The sequence below is a fragment of the Lonchura striata genome, chromosome 6 (assembly GCF_050655825.1).
Source record: "Lonchura striata isolate lonStrDom1 chromosome 6, ASM5065582v1, whole genome shotgun sequence".
NCBI classification, from domain to species: domain Eukaryota; kingdom Metazoa; phylum Chordata; class Aves; order Passeriformes; family Estrildidae; genus Lonchura; species Lonchura striata.
In genome coordinates, this window is record NC_140708.1 from 17,890,849 (window position 1) to 17,913,112 (window position 22,264).

The 22,264-nt window shown below is 36.4% G+C and overlaps 1 long non-coding RNA gene across 1 annotated transcript in view; it reads right to left on the reverse strand.

The window, feature by feature from the left end:
- The window catches only part of LOC110468636 (uncharacterized), a 495,198-nt gene that overhangs the window by 282,594 nt on the left and 190,340 nt on the right, over positions 1-22,264 (reverse strand). Inside the window, exon 3 of the long non-coding RNA XR_014956117.1 lies at positions 21,308-21,516. This is a non-coding gene — a long non-coding RNA (uncharacterized LOC110468636). The remainder of the gene's footprint in view (positions 1-21,307; positions 21,517-22,264) is intronic.

Here is a 22,264-nt window from a genome sequence, read left to right on the forward strand (position 1 = left end):
GGTAGTGTTAAATTGGGCATATCATTAAGTAACACGTGTCTTTGCAACCCTATTTTAAAACATTATCACCAGATAAGCTTATAACCTAAATAAGTTCATATAACTATCAAAACACAAAAAACTTGCTGAATCCTGTCTTCTGGCTGCTTAAGGGACACTTCAAGTCCTTCATGCCAAAAGCATAGTTTTATTTCTCCAAGTCTCCAAGGACACCAAGAAATTAAGTGCTTCTGGAGGCTGAGAAGGGGGGAAAGCTACCACCCTAAACCTAGAATGTTTGAATTACTGAAGGCTTTGGAATGAAGGGATACAAGCCACTAAGGGAAATACTATCATTAAGGAGTCCAGAACTACTTCGTGTACAGCCAAATGGAGAGCCTGCAGGGCTCATGGTGCAGCCTCAGGGTGAGCCCCAGGTGTCTTCTGACTTGGAGGAAAATCCCTATCCTTTTCTTTGGTTGTATTGAGGTTTTGGGCAGAACTTGCCTAGGAACATGCACATATCTGAGTTTTGCGTAGGGCCTAAATTCTGGTCTGGGCCATCTCTCTAGTTATAGAATAATGAAAGGAAACAAAGACGTGTAATGGGTTTCATCCATAATATTGAAGTTGCTTTGGAAGCATGTGCTTTAGTAATTCAGCACAAGCAGTTCAAGATATAAAACTGTCACTGATTTTTAGCTAGGAATGTGTAACCTATGGTGCTATCATTTTGATAATGATAACATGTTAAATGGTATTGAAGAATAAGTCAAATGGGATCTCTCTAATTTCTTTAAATGACTTGCAGAAGGATCTGCAAGCAGACATTTCAGACATGTCATCAGTCTCTATGCTGTGCTTTGCTGCACACTCGTGCTTCTTACTGCTTTAATTGAAACAATGAGTCTGAAGGCTGTTGGGGTTCTTTCTTAAATATATGAAGTATTTTTCTTTACTTTTTCAGGGTCTAAGCACATTATATGTAGCAAGAATTAAGCTCATTTTTGTTTGCAGGCTGACAAAATCCACATGCCTATTGTTTTTCTGGCAATAATAATTGTTCTGTCAAAGCTTCCGAAGCTAATTTTGGGTTTGCTTTATGATATTTTATTTTTGTATGACATGCTGCTGCCCATCATTAACAGTCACATTAATAAACACACAAGTGTATACTTTACATGGGTGCATTTGTTAAAGGATTTCATATTAGCATCAGGGATACTCCTCTTGTGGGCAGACAAGAAAAGGTACTCTTAGGCTACATTCGAGACGCAACACTATTTTTCCAAAGGAACATTAGCACTGAATTGCAGAAACATGACTTCCAAATTACCTCAAAGCTCTAAGATGACCCACTAACATCAAGTTCAGTTTGGGAAGAAAGACAATCCTAAGGATAGCATGAAAAAACCCAAATGTAGGGCATCCTGTGTCCTGGGAGTACTGGAACTCTGTAGGGTCTTCAGGTTTGGGCACATACAAACTGTAACGAGCTTTGCAATAACACTCTCCGGTCCATTCTAATTCACCTGTTGAAGTAATCTGGAATTCCTGCAGGCCTACCTGGCCTCCAAAGCAAAACAATTCCTTAGAACTGAGATCAGGACCCTCAGAGGTGGCCTCTTTCAGCCAATGAAAACAAAATGCAGCTGCAAGTTTGGTTTAGTTATGGTGACTGGAATGCAGAGCTATTGCCCCAAGCTCTTCAGGAGAAGAGAAATGGGCAGGCTGAGACTTCTGAGACTGTTGCTTCTTACAGCATTCTCCTCCCTGTGTGGTACTGCCTACCTCCCTCTCAGCAAAGCAACCACTCACTCCTATCTGCAAAGAACAATGAGTAAAAGGGTATCAGCTGACAGAAATTCCTGGAACTATAGACAAATGTGGTTTTATTAAAGAGTATTCACTTTTCTGCTGCTAATGTTGCAAGTAAGAAAAAAATAAGCATTAAAATTGCATATGACATCCAGTATGTGAAAAGCAGTGCTTTTCCTATTTCTTCCATGTGGTTTATACCTCTTACCCTAACAACTTTAGAACTGCACAGTAGTATTTCTGATCAAATTCCTGAGCTCCTGGAGGCAGCCTGCAGCCCAGTAAAGCTGGAATAAGTATGTTCTAAAGTAACACCAGCAAAATTTACAAGTGAGCTCTTTAAATTCAAGAGTCTAAAAGAAAAAATTAGCTTGTCAGATACAAAACTTGCAAAGTTTTAGTGCATGGCAATACTTTCTCATTATTTAAAAAATGCTTTATAGTGAAAAAAAGGACTCGCACACAATTTTTTGTATTTTCACATGGGATTTGCTCATTATTGGTGTTAGCAAATGAGCAAAGGAGAAATATCATTGCTGCAGATCCTATATTCTCACCAAAATTATGCAAGTAAAACAACTTTTTTGACTGAATCACAGTAAATATACAAGAAATTCACTTGCTCTTGTCTTGCATCCTCCTCTAGAATAAGCTTTTTGAGTTTGCTATTTTGTACAGAAACACAACAAAAATCTTATATAGCCAGGAAAGTATTCCTAACTCAGAAATATAACTTCTGGACAAAGTGAAATTGTTCTCAGAAGCAGACTCTCAACAGTTGTTAGGTTGGTTTTTCTTTTTCAAATGCTTCTTCTATTTCTCTTTCTTTAATACATCAAAATAAAAGGAACAGATGTTAACATACTTCAGCCAAAATTGAAGTAAGCCCTTATGGTCAGGTCTAACAAGCCAGGAAAGATATCACTACAGTGGAAATAATTCCAAAATTGATAAATGAACACAGGAAGATATAACACTGCACAAAGTCTATAGGACAATCCTCTTGGTAGAGGACATATCTGACTCTGTAGTTTTGTAAAGTATGTCAAAGTAATTTTCATTTCAAGGATGGGCAGAGCAACTGTGTCCTCTCTCCATGCAGTCTACAGGCCAGTGCCACCTTGACTTACAGCAATCCAAACCTACAGAATGGCCAGCATTACTGGCATAAAACCTGGCATCAGTATTTGGCATCTCATGGTAAAAAAATGACAGATCTATAAAGGATGAAGTTTGCTCTATGACACCTAATTTTTAAATGTCTTCACAGCCCAATTCTGCTTCTTTGAAAATTACTTTTTAGGACTCACTTGGTCTACTCTAGACCAATATGTCCAGTGTACAAACTCTACCATCACACAGTAACTGTCACCAACATGAACAGAAATCTGCAAGTTAAGCAGGTACTTAATTTCATGTATGTGGTGCTCACATCACTGCTGGCAGTAAAAGGTTTTGCAATATCAAATCAGGGCCTCAAAACACAGCTATTTCAGCAGCTGTTCTTTATTGCCACCCCGTTTGTTGTTGGCTAATGAGAATGTCAGGAAATTTCTGTCTTATTGCAGACTGGGTAAAGCAATCCTGTGTGACATCTTTAAATAATGCTGTCACATGCATAATGCCCCTCCTTTTCAAAGCTGATCATAACTAGCAGTTACTCATTGGAATTTAGTTAGATATCAAGCTCTTTCTATATAACAGTAGTACATAGACTCCCATGTTCTTAAAAACATAATTTTGTTACTTAACACGCAACAGCAGAAATGAAGATATTCAATATGTGCAACAACCTAAATCTATAAGAAGATGCTCTGGGATGACTTCACTTAAACAAGGAGGTCGACCAGATGGGCCCACTGTGGTCCCTTCCAATCTGACCCATTCTGTGACTCTGGGATTTTCATACTAATAAAAAAATTCATAGAAAAAGGCAGTATCAATATTCAAATTAAAAGGAGGCAAAAAAAAAAGCCTTGGGTGATTTTTCAGGCTAAACCTGACTGATTCTACATTAGAAGGATCATTAGATTATCTTCATTTGGCTGTTTATGAAATGCTATTTCAACAATATCTAGCTGAATTAAAAAAAATAAGGGGGGAAATATTGGAAATATTTAAGCAGGAAAGCTCAAAGCTGTGTCTAAAAAGACAAAAGAAATCCTCTCTTTTTCTTTTTCAAAATGCATTTAAAGGTCCACAGAATGACGTCTGGCTATCTGCTACAAGCTGCTTCTCAGCACTGCAATAATGGAAATATCTTTCCTATACTAACCCTATACTGAAAGGCTGAAAGCAACTTTTATTTCAAGTATTCAAACCTCCAAATGTTCTTTATGTACAGGATAATTAGAGGTCAGCTATTTGCTGGTGTCTTCCTGCTTTATGTAACCTGCTTTATGCAGGAAGAACTCTTAGATCAGCAGTAGTCTAAACTGTACAAAGATGCACATAATTTATATATTTTACCCAGCCCTACCTAGCAGTGCAGGGTGAGAGCTGAGATACCACTATATTGTTTAGACAAAAAAGTTGTGAAGTCAAGAAAGAGGCCACTACTATAGGGCATTTTCTCAACCTGGATCAATAAATCAAAAATTAGATTAGCAAGGAGATGCACGATCCAGACATAGATATGAAGTCATAAACCCTTTCAACCTAAGGTTATTAGATCTTTCTTTTGAGCTATGCAAAAACTGGTGCTGTCGTCTTTTGGTGGCCCACAGGAAGGAAGTTCACAGTATTAGCCAGGAGCATGTTGCCCCACATTACTGTAATGTCAAAAATCCAACTACTGGATGGAAATACAGACTGAACTAGGACAATCAGGTCAACAGGGTGGCTGCATAGTGATGGATACTACATGTACTATATGGCAAAAAAAAAAAATTAGAGGCAGAGAAAATTAGGAACTGCTCTTTTGTTCTCTGTTACCACATTTTTAGAAGACAGACACCAAATAAATTAGGGCAGAAGCTGTAATTCTGAAAATGAGAGCAAGGGCAAGAGCCTCTGTTAAAGCTTTTAACAACAGTTCATAGCTTCACACTGATTTTTACCTTTTATTGGTACCAAGAGATTTACCTTGAATTCACATTGTCTCTGTATTTATCATCTTTCTTTCCCATTCTTTATTTCAGACTCTCCATTTGACTATATGTGTTTGTAGATGATATTTTTTATTGCAGTGGACATGATTTTGTCTCTTTGAATGATCTTGCAAAATTCAAAGAGGCTTATGGCACAAAATGAATAGAGTTAATTAACTACTATCTGTAGTATATAGCCCTTCTGGATGGAAAGGTCTTACTTCAGCAGTCCATCAGTATGATTGGCTCTGTACTGTAGCTTCAGTAGAAAATGCCATGAAGGATTACTAATTAAAGCCAATTCTGTAAAGTAGACTTAAGTGTTGATACAATATATGAATTAATCACTAATACAAACCTGTTCTGCTGGTTTAACATGTTTTCAAGGTTTTGAAGATTTGTATTGTCAACTCATCCTTCAAGCTAGACAGCATCTAGCCAGCATTTTTGTTAATTCAAAAGAAATTAAATTCTTCTGACTTGCCAGGCTGGACTCAAATTTCTGTGACAAATTCAGCAGATTGTAGGTCTAGCAGCAAAGAGCATGGAACTAGAGTCTGAAGCTCCAAATGAAATGGTAAGGGGCTGGAGACAATCTTAAAACCCTGTGTTGGCTCTCTGCATTAGAGATCCATGAAGGAAAGCCAGAATTTCAAGGAAGTTCACTGAGTAAAATGTGTGTCACTATCAAACAGTGTCTTGTACGAGACAATTTTCATTACTTTTTGAAAATAGTAATTATATGAAAAAGACTTTACCAGAATTGCCTTTCATGTGTACATCCACAGTTTTGTTCTCCTGACAGTGCAGAAATTGCATTCCCATAGGCTGGGCTGCCAGAATATCCTTCACTCTGGCACACATGTGCTCAGAATCTATAACATGCTCCTATAACATGCAAACACAGTGCCCTGCATTTTCCAAATTACTAACATGTAAAGAAGATAAGACTGAAGCATTTTAAAAACAAAAACCAGACCCATCAGTAACCACAGTGCCTGGCCTTCATAGAACCTCTCTTCTAAATCCAGACCTCCCTCCACAATTCCAGACCTATCTGATATATCTCTTTCTGCATCCTGTTGCACTCTATGTTATGTGTATGTTTAAAACATACAGATACATAAGAACACACATAAATCTTTTTTATAGAGAGAAATCTCCCCAAAAGCAGGATGCTGTAGACTCTAAATCAATTTATTTTAATCTAATCTTCATCTGTAATGGTTTTCTTGGCTGCAGCCATCAAGGAAACATCCTGGCAGGTGGGGAAGAATGAAAACATATAACATTTGTTTCTAATGGTTCCTTTCCACCATGTAGTTTTGACTTTCCAGTAAAGAAAAGCCTGCAAACTCCATGAAATATGACTGGGCTTGGAACTGACCTCCAGTGCAAACTTATATCTGCACAGCTGAGTACTCCATAAAACATGAATGTAAAGATGTCAGAAACTTCTTAAAATATCTTTAAAAATCATTGAAGCAAAGTTGAAATTTGAACTTTTTTGCCTAAAAACAAAGCTGAAATTGCTTTTTTTCATATAACCATTTCATCAAATGGAAAGCCTTTTCTATTTCTGAGACTTTTACTTCCTGCCTCAGTACACAAGTTTCAAGTCACCCAAATTGGTTTTCTATTAGGAACTAAGACCACAAGCCCCTAGGAATCTCCATGTATTGTCAGATTTTCGCTGCCTGTTGCCAAACTTAGTGCCTTACTAATTGCCTGGGGCTACAGTGCTTTGCTCATAGAAACAAATTATTTTCTTGATGGAACAGCAGGATTTGCACCTGCAGAGACTCAGCTTAGGAAGCCTGGCAAGCAATCAAGTGGGCAGCTGGGGAGCCTGGCTGCCCAGCAGTCTGCAGGACAGTCTCTGGAAAGCCAGGACGCTTTCAGGTTGTCCATCAGCTGGTGGGCAGCTTGCTGTCAAGGAGGCTGGCAAAAAAACAACACTCCAGGACAGCTTAGTCTATCTCCTAACCTGGCTCCTGCCAGTAACTGATGAATCAACACACTGATAAAAAACAAAATCTGTTCTGTGACATCAATATTAAACAACGAATGAAGTATACCAAAAAATGATCTTTTAAAGCACTAACCACAATCTTCCTAGATCCCTGAGCCCTCAGAAAGAAAATCAGCTCGAAGTGAAGTCAATGTTTCTTGCACATGTTGCACTGTGGAAAATAAGCGAGAGCAGCGCAATAAGAAATCCCCGGCAGTACCCTGGTCATGTGTAATATAATGTCTGCACCACATTGGTCAAGGTTGCTCTGGGGCTTGTTCTTTGAAAGGCCATGGTTATAATTCACATTCATTCACACACCTCATAAAATTGCAGAGCTGAGTTACTAACAGGGGTAACCACTTATTCTTTTGACCATTAAAACAATAAAAAATCAGTTTGATTTTAATTTATTAACTGAAAGGAGGTTGGTGGTCACAGATTAGTCCTCTCTGGGAGTCACTGCAGAACCCAAGCAACACTTGGTCTGGCACACAATAGATGTACTACAAAACCCTCCTGATGGACAGATAAAGTAGAATAGACATCAAAATCTGTTTGTTTCTCTTCAGATGGGTCAGATCATGCCAAACAGGAATGCACATATCACCACATGAAAAAAAATGTTTCATCTTTGCCCAGTTTTTTTTATTGTTGTTGTTTTGTTTTTGTTTTTTTGGTTGGTTTTTTGGGGTTTTTTTTGCGGGTTTTTTTTGTTTGTTTGTTTTTTGCAAAATTGATCTGACTGCTGTAGCTGGCAGGAAAAGAGAAATTACTTATGTTTTCCTTGAGCTTTCTGGTTGGCTTCTTCTCTCAAACCAGACCTGCATAACACATTCTGACTTGAAGAAGCAGCTACTGAACATGGAATTTTCTATCACATTTCTTACAGAACCATTGTTAGGTCACATTTCTTACAGAATCATTGTGAGGTCAAATCTCACACAAAACTAAATGTTGAATAAACAAAAAAGTATATGAAAAAATATACAAGACAAATATTAAATATCTCTATTAGCTCAGTTTTAATTTTTGAAAGTGCTCTAAAAAAACATAGGAGCAATGCTACTTAAATAGTGTCTCTAAAACCACGCTCTCTTCCAAAAAAGCAGTAATTGCACACTCAGCTCTAAATGTTTTACTTAGTTGCTGGAAACACATTTAAATTTAGTCTGTAAAAACAGTGATTTCTTAATTATCAAAACAAAAAAAAAATTAAGAAACAACATCAATATATAGGAAAAATAATAGAGCAGGTTTTCCGGTCTCCCTCTCTTCTCTCCCCTCCAAACTGGGTCAACAAGGAATACATGCCAAGAGAATGTGCTTTATTCACATCCAAAAAAGTCAAAGTTAGCATCAATAATTTTGATCACAAAATATTTGTCTAGCTACTCCTCAGACCTCCAAAGCTACCATCTCTTGTTTCCTGAAATAAAATACCTTTTCTCTTCGTACATTAAATAAGAAAATCATGTGGGAAAAAAACCTGACCTCCATATCATAATAATTAAAAATTAATTCCAAGACACATGAGTTTCAGTTGCATTGGTGGGTTATATTCACTGCAACACAAAGCAACATGACCAGCTCACACCACAAACTGTTTTCTTCCACAGGTTGTACTTGAGAAATACTGTTACAAGAATCCAAACGTATTCATATAATGGAAAGTAATCATTACTATTCAGCAGCTGCTGGTGTAAATCAGCGTTCTGGATGAAGAAAAAGAAGTGAGGAAATTTTAGGAGAAGCTTTTTAAAAGTAAACAAAAATATATGAAACAAGAATGAAATGCATCTGGGAGCATTCTAGGATTTATAAGCCAGAGCACTGACATTTTCATTTTTGCCATCTCTGTTAAGTACCTTGCTCTAGTATAGCTTCTGATTAGAAAACCAGAATGGGACAATTCCAGATATTTCCACTTGTCAATCCTACCAGACGTTATGACAGTTCAACACAGAACTTCCCTGGTTCATTTGGGGTTCTATGAAATATTCAATCGCTTTCATATTATCACACATACACAAACAAAAAAAAAATGAAGATTTACTATTAAGAAATCAATAAAAACTTTAATATTTGAATGCAAAGCATTCATGCCAAAGATAGTTTGTAATCTCTATAAACCTTTTCCTCCTGAAAATGCCATTGCATATTATGACTGTAAGCAATACATCTTTCATGAAAGCCAGTTCCCAGTTTTGATCCTGACAGAGCTCTGTAGAGACCTTATGAGCAAGGAATGTCTCCTTTCCATACCTCAATCCTCTTTCACTTAGAACAGGAAAATTATTGTAAACTACTTCTTTAGTCACACCTTTTCAATATTATTTAAAAACTCATCTGCCAAGAAACCAGTTCCTCACCCTCTCTGGACTTTCCTCCCTTTCTCACTACCTCAGGCAATGGACATTATTCTATTTGTTTTCTATATGAAATATATATATGTATATAAAGCCACTAATCTTTATTGGCATCACATATGGTTTGAACACCTTAACCTATTCTTTTCTTTCTCTTTCGCCTCCCACAATTATCAGCTTATTTGAGCTTTATAGTTGACAAACCAATCTAACTTTCAATAAAGGAAACAGAATAATCCCAAACCTACTACCACTGCCTGACTGCTATTTAGTCTTTTATATGTTTCCCATTGTACCTTGTAACATCTAAAGAACACATAATGTATTGAAAAAGCTGTAGTTGTAGACATACTACTAGCTTGACCTCAGCAGTTTAATTTTAAAGCCATTGCTTTTAAATTTTTCATGTTTAACCATCTTCATTCTTAGGCAATATCATTATAAATTGGGTAGGGTAAGAACTTCCATAACAGTAAGATATTTTGAAACACTATGAATCGACAAGGCACCTTTTTTCCCCCTGCAAGATGACTATTAGCAATTAGATAATGCAAAGAACTTAAAAGAATCTGCAGGATCTTATTTCTCACTGTTTCTTATATCTAGGGAGAATAAGAATTATTAAATATTTTAGTCCCCCGCTAACCTCCAAATTGCCTGTAGTATACTCATTTCAGACCATAAGCCAGGTGAAAAACAAGATGACTTTTAACTGCATTGCCAAGTCTTTCACTATAAAGCATCAAATGTAGTCTTTGTATAGAAAAGTGCCCTCCTCAGTGGCATAGATAATGGAAAATAGTAGGTACCCAACATTTCAGTTTCCTTTGAAAGTCTCTTACATTTTTCAAGTAACAGGAAGTAAAAAAATGCCCTTTTTCCTTACAAATATTTAGTGCAATGTAAAAGGCTGTTTGTCTGCATTCTCACTGAAGACTGGAACGGAGTCCTTAAGTCTCCCTGGCTATTAAATACAAAGGCTGGATAATTTCAAACATATCCATATTAAACAAAGGGTTCCCGACTTTTAACTGAGTCTTAGCACTGTGGCAATGAAGCAATAAATACTTTCTAGTCTTTTGATTCCTCTAAGCTACTTGCTCTCTTCTTAGATATCCATAATAAAAATGAGAACAAGTTTTCAGCATTTAAACTTCTCCAGATATGTCAGTGTCACAATCAATGTGCATTTGGTGCTGAGCCAAATCCTCAACTAAGAAAAGCACTAGATGGGGTTAGAGGTAGCCCATTTATTTTGCTGGCAATTCATTCCTTAGTAAACTAGCTCTATTCACTAGCCCATGAACATCACATACATTTACACTCCCATTTCACACTGCAGTACATTAATCTAACACCATCTCTCAAGGGGAACTGTCTATATGCAATCCAAATGGCTTTTCAGATGAAAAATAAAGGCAACAGCCTTCTATCTCAGGAGACTTGGTTCAAAGCCTTGTTCAGGTCACAAGTTAAAATTAGTTTGGTGCTCTTGTCCTTCCTCACAGTTGTGCTCCTGACACAACTGCTACTCATTCAGGCACAATCGGGTGTGACTGGCAGTCCTGGCTCCAAGGCAGGCTGCCCATGGCTCAAAGAAGAGGATACTGCCTGTGATGTATGTTGGCATGGAGGAAAAAAGGGAACCTGAAAGGGGAGGAGAAAAAAGAAGGAAGAACTCAGAGTTCTCATTGCTTTTGGCAATATGAAAAGACAGTTTCTTTCTACTATCCTGGTCTTTTTTTTCAAATGGGCAACAAGCACATTGAGGCAGAGCTGTATTTCTGACTTTTGATAGTGAAAGGCCTTCTTATGTGCCTTGGTTACCTCCAGACCGTACATAACATCTGCAGCTTCTCACTGCCTACTCAGACAACAAAGTGAATGGGTAAAATCATACTTTAAATGTTCTTGTGACCATGATTAAAGAACCATAATTTTTCAGACCTATATACTGAATCCTTGAACTTCAGAGCTACCTGACAAAGAATAGCCACCTGTCAGGAATTGTGCAATAGAAACAGTGTCTTGGACTATTTTCCTCAGGCTCTCCCGGGTTTCCAGCTTTGAAGATATTCAGTCAGCTAGAAGGAAAGACAGTCTAGAATCTTGTTGTTCCTGCCCAGAGCTGTCAATCCACACTAACAATGAAAAACTTACTTTACTTTGTTGAACATAGCAGTAAATCAGTGCCATCTGCATAGAACACAGCAGCACCATCTGCATTATGAATGTCTCACTGAAGTTCATTATTGCATTATGCCAATTCAATAGCAAGAAATTGCCAGAAACTCTGTTGCACACCCAAGTGCATGTTAATTTTTAGCTTCTCCTACTTTTCACTGTACTAAACAGTTTTCCTAGACATATGGATATATAAAACACCAACATGCAATTATAAGCAAAGTGTGTTTTACACCTAAATCCACATAACAAGCTTATCTTAACAATATCTCCAAAGTGAAGAATTTAACCACAACATAAACCCAAATGTGTTTATTCACAGCCATATTCCTGTGAGATAAAGCAGATTTATCCCCACATTACAGATGACAACTAAAGTGCAAGACATAATAACTTGCCCAAACGTGTACCATAGCAGTCCTGTGACAAAGCACAAATTTGAACAAACCAAATTCTAGACTAGCTTCTTTTCCACATTTCTGAGATAAGGTGCTACTAAAAATACTAAATACAATTTTCTCAAATATGATATGATGAACACGAAAGAAGACATGAATGACTAAATTACTTTAAATGGCAATTCAAAAGCATGCAAAATAAAAAAGAATCTGATGGCTATCATGAAGGAAAGGACAATCTCCAAATAAATAATTTTTTCAAATATTTGTACTCTTCTCTATGATGGACATGACTTTTGGGGAGCAGGGTATGATAGAAATATGACATAGATATAATTTTTCCCCAAACACACATTTCCTTCAACAAATAAATTTTATTTCTCTTATATTCTCACTTAACCTGTAAATGTCTATATATAGTTTCCTGAACAGAACTTAGAAAACAGAATGGATGCTTGTCATATTGGCTAACACTCAACTTTGGTAATGCTCCTGTATCTAGCCAGCTGATGACTGAATGCTTAACTATTCACTGCAGGTATCTGCATACCACTATTGAAAACATCGATATTTTAATGTGTAATCTGCAATTAATTACATGAACCACTGGATATGCCACTTACACTAATTAAACTTCAATAGGCACTACTTTGCAATACATGGCTAGTTCACATGCAACACACTTTCTTAAATAAGGCACTTCACTAAAGGATACTGCCAGCATCAGTCGAGGGTTTCATCATCAGTACTGGCTGCAATACATAGCAAAGGGAATACCCAGTGTAAATGGTTGAATACCTGGGATTGCACTCAGACCGTACCAGTTGGTTATCTTTATCTAGCCTGGCCTGTTGAGCATAATCAGACAAATACAAAATTCATTTGGGGCATCTAGACTGAGATGGCAGGGTTATTCCATGCACTGGGGCTTACAAAGGTTTAGGAATCCACAGTCATCCCTCATCAGCTTTTATAAGACCAGTTTGGACTTCACTGAAACACTGTTCTGATCCTACTTGGAAAGTAAACTTCCATTTTTTGATGTGTCATTTTTCTTTATTATGAACATTCAGGGACAAATTTTCCAAAAGTGTTTAGGCACCTAGTGATGCAAATAGGCAGCTTGTTATTTTTCAAAATCACTTAGGCAGGTTAGACAGCTAAATCCCTCTGAAATTAGAGAGAGTTAGGCATCTGACTTAGGCATTTAGAAAAATTTAGGCAATGCTTATTTGCATTTTCATGCTTCTAATAATTTTTGAACATCTGTGTGATGGGTTTTGATTTATTTAGGCTGGTTCCCAGTACATTACTTTCTCTCACCTGACTGAAAGAGCACACCTCATTAAGCAAGTTGCAGATTTTTCTTGCAGACCATGTTAAGAAGACAAACAAGTGAAAGAGATGACAAGTTTTTTTCTATAATTTGATACTTTTATCTTACTTTAAATAGGTAAGAAGACATTGTGGAATAGTGGATAATGTAAAATTACTTTTATTCTTAAACTTACTCATTGACTCAATGAGCTTTTTAATAACATTTAATTTTGTTCAGCACAAAATAGTATGAGGGTTTAAAAGCTGGCAAAATACAAAGCATTCAGTATATAATTTGATCAGATTATTTTATCTTAAAACAATAAGAAAATCAACCCCAAAACAATTTCTCCACAGCTAAATGGAGAAATAATCAAATTTGAATTAAAATTTTAATTAAATTTGAGAAGCACATAAAAAAGACCTAATTTTATTGTAAAATATTTGTCCAGCCAGATCCTTGGTTTATAGTTTTTCTTTGAATGAGGAACTTGAGGTTATGAAATATTTCACCACTGAAATTTTACAAGATTGAGACATATATTATTTAACCATGAAATTATTAATGCTCATACTTCTCGCTAGGAAAAAACAAAATATTTTGGCTTATGTAGTTTTAAGATGATGTTCTATGGAGACGGGATTAATCAGAGTATGTCACACTACAATAGGTCCTTTACACCAGCTTAAAAGCTTTTGAATCCACTACCAAATTTCTACAATATCTGATTTAAAAGAGATGAGATCTCAAGGAGAAGAACTTCTTGAAAGTTCCATGAAAATTTTCATCTGATTTTCTTGAGAAACTAGTTTTGGTTTTAGATATGTTTTTTGGTCTGTGACAATTCTGATTTTTTAATTTTAATTTTCAATCAAAAATATCCTCAAGCATTTTTAAAATACCCTAAAGAATACCTGAGTTTTCTTTCCCAAACTGTTATTTTGCCTCTTTTATAAGAGGATTTTTTTCCAGCATACTGTTCTTTTCATTAGAGAAAAGGAAATGAAAGAATTGGCTGCCTCTGATGATTCATAATTGTACATTTTGTGGCTTCAATGACAGGATTTTTTTCTATTTTAGCAGGCATTAATTTATCAAAGGAACACAAGTCTAAAGCTGTCTTCCTACATATATATGGTGCAGTTTAACTCAAGGTACAAATTCAATCTTTTCCCATCTTATGTTTACATATAGGGAACAGTGAGGTCCAAATGTAAGATGTTATATATCATAAAATAATAATCACTCTAATGTGTGGGTGCTGAAGTTGATTGCTGACTTAAAGTCTGTACAATAGATGTACTAGGAGGGGGGAAAAAGCAAGGAAAGATACATAGAATACATCAAATTTAATCAGGCAAATGCATCCCTCCAGGCTACTTAGCATGACCTAAGCTTTCCATTGGGAAACCAGAGTTCAGAATAGGATTTCTGCAATGTAATTTCAGGTGCAAAAAGTCATATTATAAAAAAAGCTTAGAAGCTATTTCTCATGCTGTGATTTGCTTGGCTAGAGCAGCAAAGGGAAGGAAATGTTGCCCAAAACAAATCTATAGTAAAATAACTTATTTCACTCTGCTCAAAAGCCTCTAATTCCATTTGCCCATAGCTCTGTAGTGTGGTCTCAAGATCCATCTTTAATTGAGTCATGTCTTTGACAGGGACAGGAAAAGCTGTCTGAAAAATTACATCATCTAGGTTTCCCCTGAAAGAGTTTAATTTGTTTGAGCCAAAAAAGTATTTGGGTTGAAAACAAGTTTCTATAGGATTTATAAAACTGCTCTCTTTCACTGCCTCTTTTCACACGGATCCCACTTCAATAATACAATGATTAGAGGTACAAACCTCAATCAACGTATCATTCAGCCATGATTAATTAATGTATACAAGCATGTACATGTCTATTTTTATATATTTATGTACACACACAGAGAGAGATATGTGCACACATGAAAACCTGTCCCAGAACATTTCTGTGTAAAACTCCATACAAACCACTGTAACAGAAGGCAGGACAAATAACAGAAGACATCCTGAATTTACCAACAAGGCTTGGGAAAGGATGTTCAGTGCAATGAAAGTTGGCTTGCAGTTAGAAGTTCATGAGGTGTCCTTGTGAAAACTTTGGACTGCAAAACGTCAAGACAAACTGTCCCTGCAGTTTATATCTGGCAAACACAGATGAGAAACCCTCACCTTATGACACAGGCATTGACAGGACCAATTCACCTCAAAGTATGAGGCACCAAGGCATTACAATGAAAGATATTAAAAAAACCTCATAGTGTCAGGAACTGCAGCTGCCTGATGAGAAGATTCTGACAGCTCTTTTCAGTGATGAAGATTTATTTGGAGGTTCAGGTATCCATAAGTTTGGATGCTTGTCTGGACCTCCTCAGTTGTGAATAAATACAGGATTTCCATCATCACATGAACGATAACACAAAAGGATGAAGGTAAGGGAGCTGTGGTGAAGATGAGAATCTGATGGTATTTTGATATTCTGCTATTTATTTCACAGAAAACCCGGGGAACAAAGACTGACAGCTTGTTAAGGAAGCAGAACTTAGCAAAGTCAAATTGCATTCCCTGTTGAGATTGATGAAGATTCTAAATTCAATTTAAGGTTTTGGTGGAAAAATTAATTTGGCACTTATTTGCTACCATCTGTTTCAGATATTCCAAGTGTGAACTAACAACCTTTTACTGACATGTGAAGGATTTGAAGCTGTAGAATAAACAGTATGGAAGAAGATTCCTGCCTTCAGGAAAGACAATCCCTCTCAAACATACCACATTCTAGGTCTCAACCATGAATTAAATAAGAGATAAGTGGGTTAAAAATCATACCAACTAAAATGGTATAATTTCAAACTTCAGCTACAATTCTAACACTTTGATTGCATTTGACATATAATAGTAAAATATTTGAAAATAAAGGGATCAGAAGAATGGGAAACAAGCACAGAGGAAGCATGCTGAGCATGCCATAGAAAAGAAAAATCCACATTCTGAGGTTGTTTTACCATCATGTTTAAAATTGTTATTTTCATTGAGGTTCACAGAAACTGACAAAATGCAGAATTTATTCCAGTGACAACTTCTTCAAAAGATTAGACAGCAGCAACACATTCTCCAACTAGTCTGGCATGGTATCACAAAAGATGATTAGTCCCAGCCCTGTGCTAGATATCAGGCACAAGAGCTTCACTCGCACAAGGGTGAAGAAGGGGAAAGGGCTGGACACATTCTTGCCTTCCTGAGTGCCAGTGCTCCACTTTCTCCCCCTGTACTTCACACACATATCATTTCTTCCCTCAAACAAACAAACAAACAACCCCAGAAAATCTTATTTGTTTTGGATTCATTGGGTGTCTAACAGGAAATTTGGGTGCCAACTGCTGCTCTGGGTGCACAGAGAACTGTTGTCTTGGAACAGATAAGGCAGTGAGAAAAGACCCAGAGAAAGATTTCTTCCAAGGACTTCATTGACCTTCATCTTAAACATTAAATGGTATTACAAGTGGAATGTCTGCATCATGAAAGATTTAGCTGGCAAAACCTTATCATTACACTCGCTATCACCAATTTTCATTTAAATTTGGTATCCAGGTTGATGAACTATATAAAAGCTATCCAATTTAAAAGGGAGCACTTTTATAATTTCAGAAGACAAATTAGAGATTGTATTTAAGACTACCTGGTGGGAGCTTGGGCAAAGGTCTTGGCTGGCTAAAGGTTTTGCAAATAGCTGAAGTTTTGTGTAGTGCTTGATTTAGTGCCTAAAAAAGGAAAATGAACTCTACCACGTGTGTGGACAGATTTCCTACTCACAGTTGGGCCTGCTTCTCAAGAAAATGCTACTTAAAGTGAGTCACAAATTTAAGAGCTGGTGTGGGTTTTTTTTTTTTTGTTGTTTTGTTTTTTTTTTTTTAAATGCCCTCTGCTCTGTGAGAGATAATAGGACCATCAATTTTTTGTGTGCTTACTCTACTTCAGTGACCAGTGCCAAAATTACACAGAGTGTAAATAGGCCACAATCCCATGGATTTACAAATTAGTGTAATGAATCTGCCAACAAACCTGAAGTTAACTACCTAGCACATACTTAACAGGGATCTAGAGGTAACCAGATACCACATAAACCCGACAGCAACAGTCACAAATGCCACATCTTGTAAGAGTGGCTTACAGATCACAAAAGTTAATCAAAAATGGACTTTGTTAGAATTGGGGAGAAGGGGGGGGGAAATTAAAGTGGGGATATTATGATTATGATGATACTGGGAAAGCAGCTCAGAAAGTTACTTCAGATTTTATCTTACTGTCTTACATGTAAGGCATCTTCAATTTCACTTATTTTGTTTATCTTTCTTCACTGTCTCACCTATTTCTTTTTACAGCACTTCCACAAGGAGAAAGAATAAATCACCTAATATGTCACCACTATTTAACTTTTTTGTAAAAGGCTTCTAAAAGGATATAATTGAAGATAGGAATTCCAAGACTAATAAAACTTTTTTGCTACATTTAATACAATTTGATTCATGCCATACACAGCATGCCTGATTGAAATATCAGGTGTTTCTATCCCTTCAGCTGAAGGGTGTCTTGTCTGTTATAGGACTCCTTTTGTCCTTCAATTTTACAAGTTCCAGACACAGCTCATAGATCACATTCACTAAAGCATTCAGCCATTTGCCAAATTGCACTGCTTCAATGCAGAAGTTACTTGGCTTAGATATATCTTAGAAGTTAAGGTTCCATTGTCACATTTTTCTTTTTCACTTACAAGTAGTTCTGTTTATTCCCAACTCAGCAGCCAGCTATTGATTAAGTTGGCTTAGGTCAGTCCACCCTGCAGTTCCAGCCTCAATCCTTGCATTGTTTTCCAATAGCTTGCTTTATTGATTTAATGTTCTTGGTTTTGACTTTAGAATCTTGCTTTTAGCTTTAACTCTGTCCTGTGTTCTTTGCTCAAGTTTTATTTTACTGTTACCTCAAACTGTCCAAAGAAATTGCAGTCAAATGTAAAGATGTGTCTGCTGGGCTAGAAGGGAACAAACTAAATTAGGCAGCAGTAAAATGGCACACAGAGCCTGTCACACACTAGTTTCAGAATACATATTTTTCAATCTAAGTGTATATTATACAATATCAAAAACAATCTTCATAACAACCATTGTACCTCTCTACTAAAACTTTCAGGAATCACTGTTCCCCTCTGCATAGGTCACTTGGTGGCCTTTGATAACTGAATTCTTAAAATGTTTTCTATTTATGTGGATTAATTAAAGACAGCAGTGTTTAATTGTTTACCATCTCACATTTTGTTGAATTACATTTGTGCTGAGAAAATGGTAAAATCTCAATATTCCTTTTGGGTAGAACTTCTACTTGCTTTGTCCTGTGGGGAATCAGGCATATAAATCAGAACTGAGGTGTTTCTGTGAGACCCCTACGTGTGAATCTGAGGGCAGAATGGGTCCTCTACAACATGGATAGTTTCGTATATGAATTAGCATTTTGCAAAAAATCCAGTGGTAGTTATTTTTGCAGTTCTGTATTACGCTTCTGCAACTGAAATTAGCATTCTGTCAGTGCATTTAGTTTGTTCTATTTATTTTACTGAAAAAACTGAGAGATTTGTGTGTGGGGAGTTCTAAATATATATTTCTTCATTGAACTAAAATATTGTTTGGGTTGGTCAGTAAAAGCTTTCAATAAATGTATGCTTATGAAAATGTTTATTTCTGCAAAAAAAAATATTCCATTATTTGCGTAGCTGACAGTCAGCTTTGTTGTAGTTCCAAATGAAAAAGGGAGTATGTTGATTAGAGAAAATACAGCTATGTTCCATCTTCCTCCCCTGCTTCAGTAAGAGAAGAGCATTTGCATATTAATTCTAGGACTGAACAGCTGCATTCCCTAGAAAGCTCCATTCATTGCAGCACTGAGCCCCTGAAACCAGGCAGGAGGGGACAAAAAGAAAAAGAGAAAGAAAAAATATACAAGAAAGAAGGAGGCATAAAGCTTAAGGTAGAGACACTGATTGTGCAGTTCTTTATTTCCAAAGGAGTACTTTTCATTTTAAGGACTGCACACAGACATTTCCATATGGGCTATCACAAGAGTATTCCAACCATCTCAGGAGCAAAAGGAATACTTTTATTTCCATTTCATAAAAAAGGAAAACAGAGGCATAATGGGATTATTTACTAGGCTTAGAAAACTATTTACCTATAAATTTAAGTCTCTGTTCTATGTAAGAGCCAGGTGATTTGCCCAGGATTATGCAAGAGCCATGGCAAAATCAGAAATAATTTCCATCTCTAGCTCCCACTTCCATGTCTTATCCTTCACAATATAGATCCATGCTTTTGTCTTCTCTACTGTTTTGTTATGTTATGTAACTTTAAAATATACTGAAAGCAGAGATACAGAGTTGTTTTGACAAGAACTGCAACCAAGGCTTTGGTTTGTTCTGCCCATCTGCAAAAATTGTGAAGATAGAAGACAAAGCCTTTTGTGAGGCACTGAGCACTAACGGTACATAAGTTGCTATGTTTGAAGCACAGAATAATATTGACAGCAAGAAGTTATAAATTCTTGTCTTAGATGGATACTATTTATGTTTTCTGTGAACTGTGTCTTCAGCTGGTGCTTTCCTCTGTGATCAGGAGATGTGAATGAAAATAGGTAGCCACCCACAATGCTTCTGAGAGAAGGATTGGTGGGAAGCAGGAAAATCTCTCTTTTCACTCACAGGACATGTCATACATAATCTTCCTGGCATCACAAGTGTAAACTCAGGCCAGAAATGTTATATTAGAACAGACTGGCAGAAGTTTTCTTGGTGAGGGTCTATTAAAATAATAACACTTAGCATTAGAAAACACAAAATTACTCAGCTGAATGTCCAGTCCTGGAAACATTTTAGTACCAACATTGATATGTCCAGGCAGATGAACAGGAACTATTTTTATGAGCAATGAAGCTGTAAATTTCACAGCATATTTATCTAGCTTAAGAGATCCTGTTCCAAGTTACTTTGGCTACTGATATCTATTCCTACATGTACAAATGCTCCAGAGCCACGTGGCAAATTCAATTAATGCAATTACACAGTCTAAAATAACTCTCCAAAACACTGTTTTTGATTCAGTCTGCTTGAATTCAATCATCAATGTTCTGCTTAATATCTAATAGCAGTGCAAGCAATGACAACAAAATGCTTCATCACAATGTTTCAAAGGATTGCCATTTATCAATGGTTTAGGGAGAAAAAGAAGCATTATTGGTCTTATTAAATATCATAAAAGTCTCTTGACCTTAAAGTTAAGGAATTAAGAAACAGCTGTTGTCCACAAGAAGTAACTAAATGTCTTCAGCAGGTTACACTGCCTCTTCCTCAGCAGTTTCACAGCCACAAACTGTATTTGCCTAGTGTCCCACCCAGCCTTGAGAATTCTGTGTGCTTCACAGCCTGCAATGTATGGTAGAAGGCCATCTTTTCTACAGCTCACAAAGTCCCATGCACAATATCTGATTATTTGCTTCCTTCAAAAATGTGTGCTATGTACTAGCAATAAAAACTAGGAGCTTGCTCAGCTGCTTTCTGGAACTTCCAACAGTGCTTTTATACAGACTTTTGCTTAGTCCTCTTCCCCCATATGTTTTTCTTCTAAATTAAAATTTAATGGAACATTTGAAAGATAGAATCCTAAGTTAAAGGCAAAGTAATTTTTTTAAAGCTTATTCAGCTGCAGCTATGAGATCACATGGTAAACTACCAGGAACTGAAATCATGCAGAGGAGAAAAGTCGACTCTTAACAGAAAATGTATTTGAAAGAATTGTGGTTAAAAAGAAAAAGAGTGGAAGGTAAATATAAAAAGAACCCTAGCATTTCCAGAAATGCTACCACCTTATGGCAGCCTTCTAAAGGACTCAGATGAGCTTCTGTTCCACAACAGATTATGTGATCTGTAATGAAAACATACTTGGTCATTGCTTTTTTTTTTCCTTTCCTCCCATTTTGTAAGAGGAGTTCCTGCTCAACTGGCAATTAGCAAGAGCAATAACAGTGTATCATACTGTGTTCAGGAAAGCAAAACCTGCCATAGAAGAGAAAAATCATACCTTCTGCAGAGCTCTTCCACAAATGGTTTTCATATTTGCTGGTTTTCACAATGCAGCATTCCATCTCCTGGAGCATTTCATTGTAAGAAAGGTTGCTGTAGAACTTCTGCCTTGTTAACCAAAGCACCCAGGAGTCAGTGGGCCTCAGCTCAACGCACCCAACAGCCAGGGTGACATTTCCACAGTTCTGTTCTTCTTCACCATTACTCCTGTAGATTTAAAAAGATTTAAAAGTAATGTTTGACTGTCATATTTGAAAATTATATTCTGCATTTCTGCAAAGCTCTTCTATGAATTTTCTACACAAAATCATCTCAACAACTTCAGCCTAAGTATGACAAGTGCAGGAGCTTTCATCAAAATGCCTCAACTCTGTAGTATAAGCCCAGCTTGAAAAACTTCAGCATCAATTACACTCTAAATACACAGAATTTTAATGTCAGGAGCAAGCTTGAATTTTCATCAAACATAAGGCTGAAGTGATGTCTGACTGAGCAGTTCAAGAGGGCTTCTTTTAACTAGAATACCAAAAACATATGTTGCCAGAAATTTGGCTAGAAATAAACATTTCCTATGACATTTAAATGAAAGATTTTTTTTCTTGCCCGAAGTACCCTTTTCACAGTCACAACACCAACCTAGGTCTAATTAACAGCATTATTTCACTGTTTATGCATTTATTGAATAAATCTTTGAAGGTAAACTAATACAAAACAAAAATCAGACTGATTATTTTATACCAGTTATAAGGATAAAATTTTATATATAATCAAGTATAATCAGGTTTCTATAACTATATTGATAATAGAAATTTAAAAAAATCACTAATATTTAAAATATTGAAATAAATCTTGAAGTATTCTTCATCAGTGTTAATTTCTAAAAGTATTAATTTTACTTAGGAAGTCAAGAGGTCATGGGCAAGTTCCCAGATGTTAATTTAGTTTATTTTTGGGG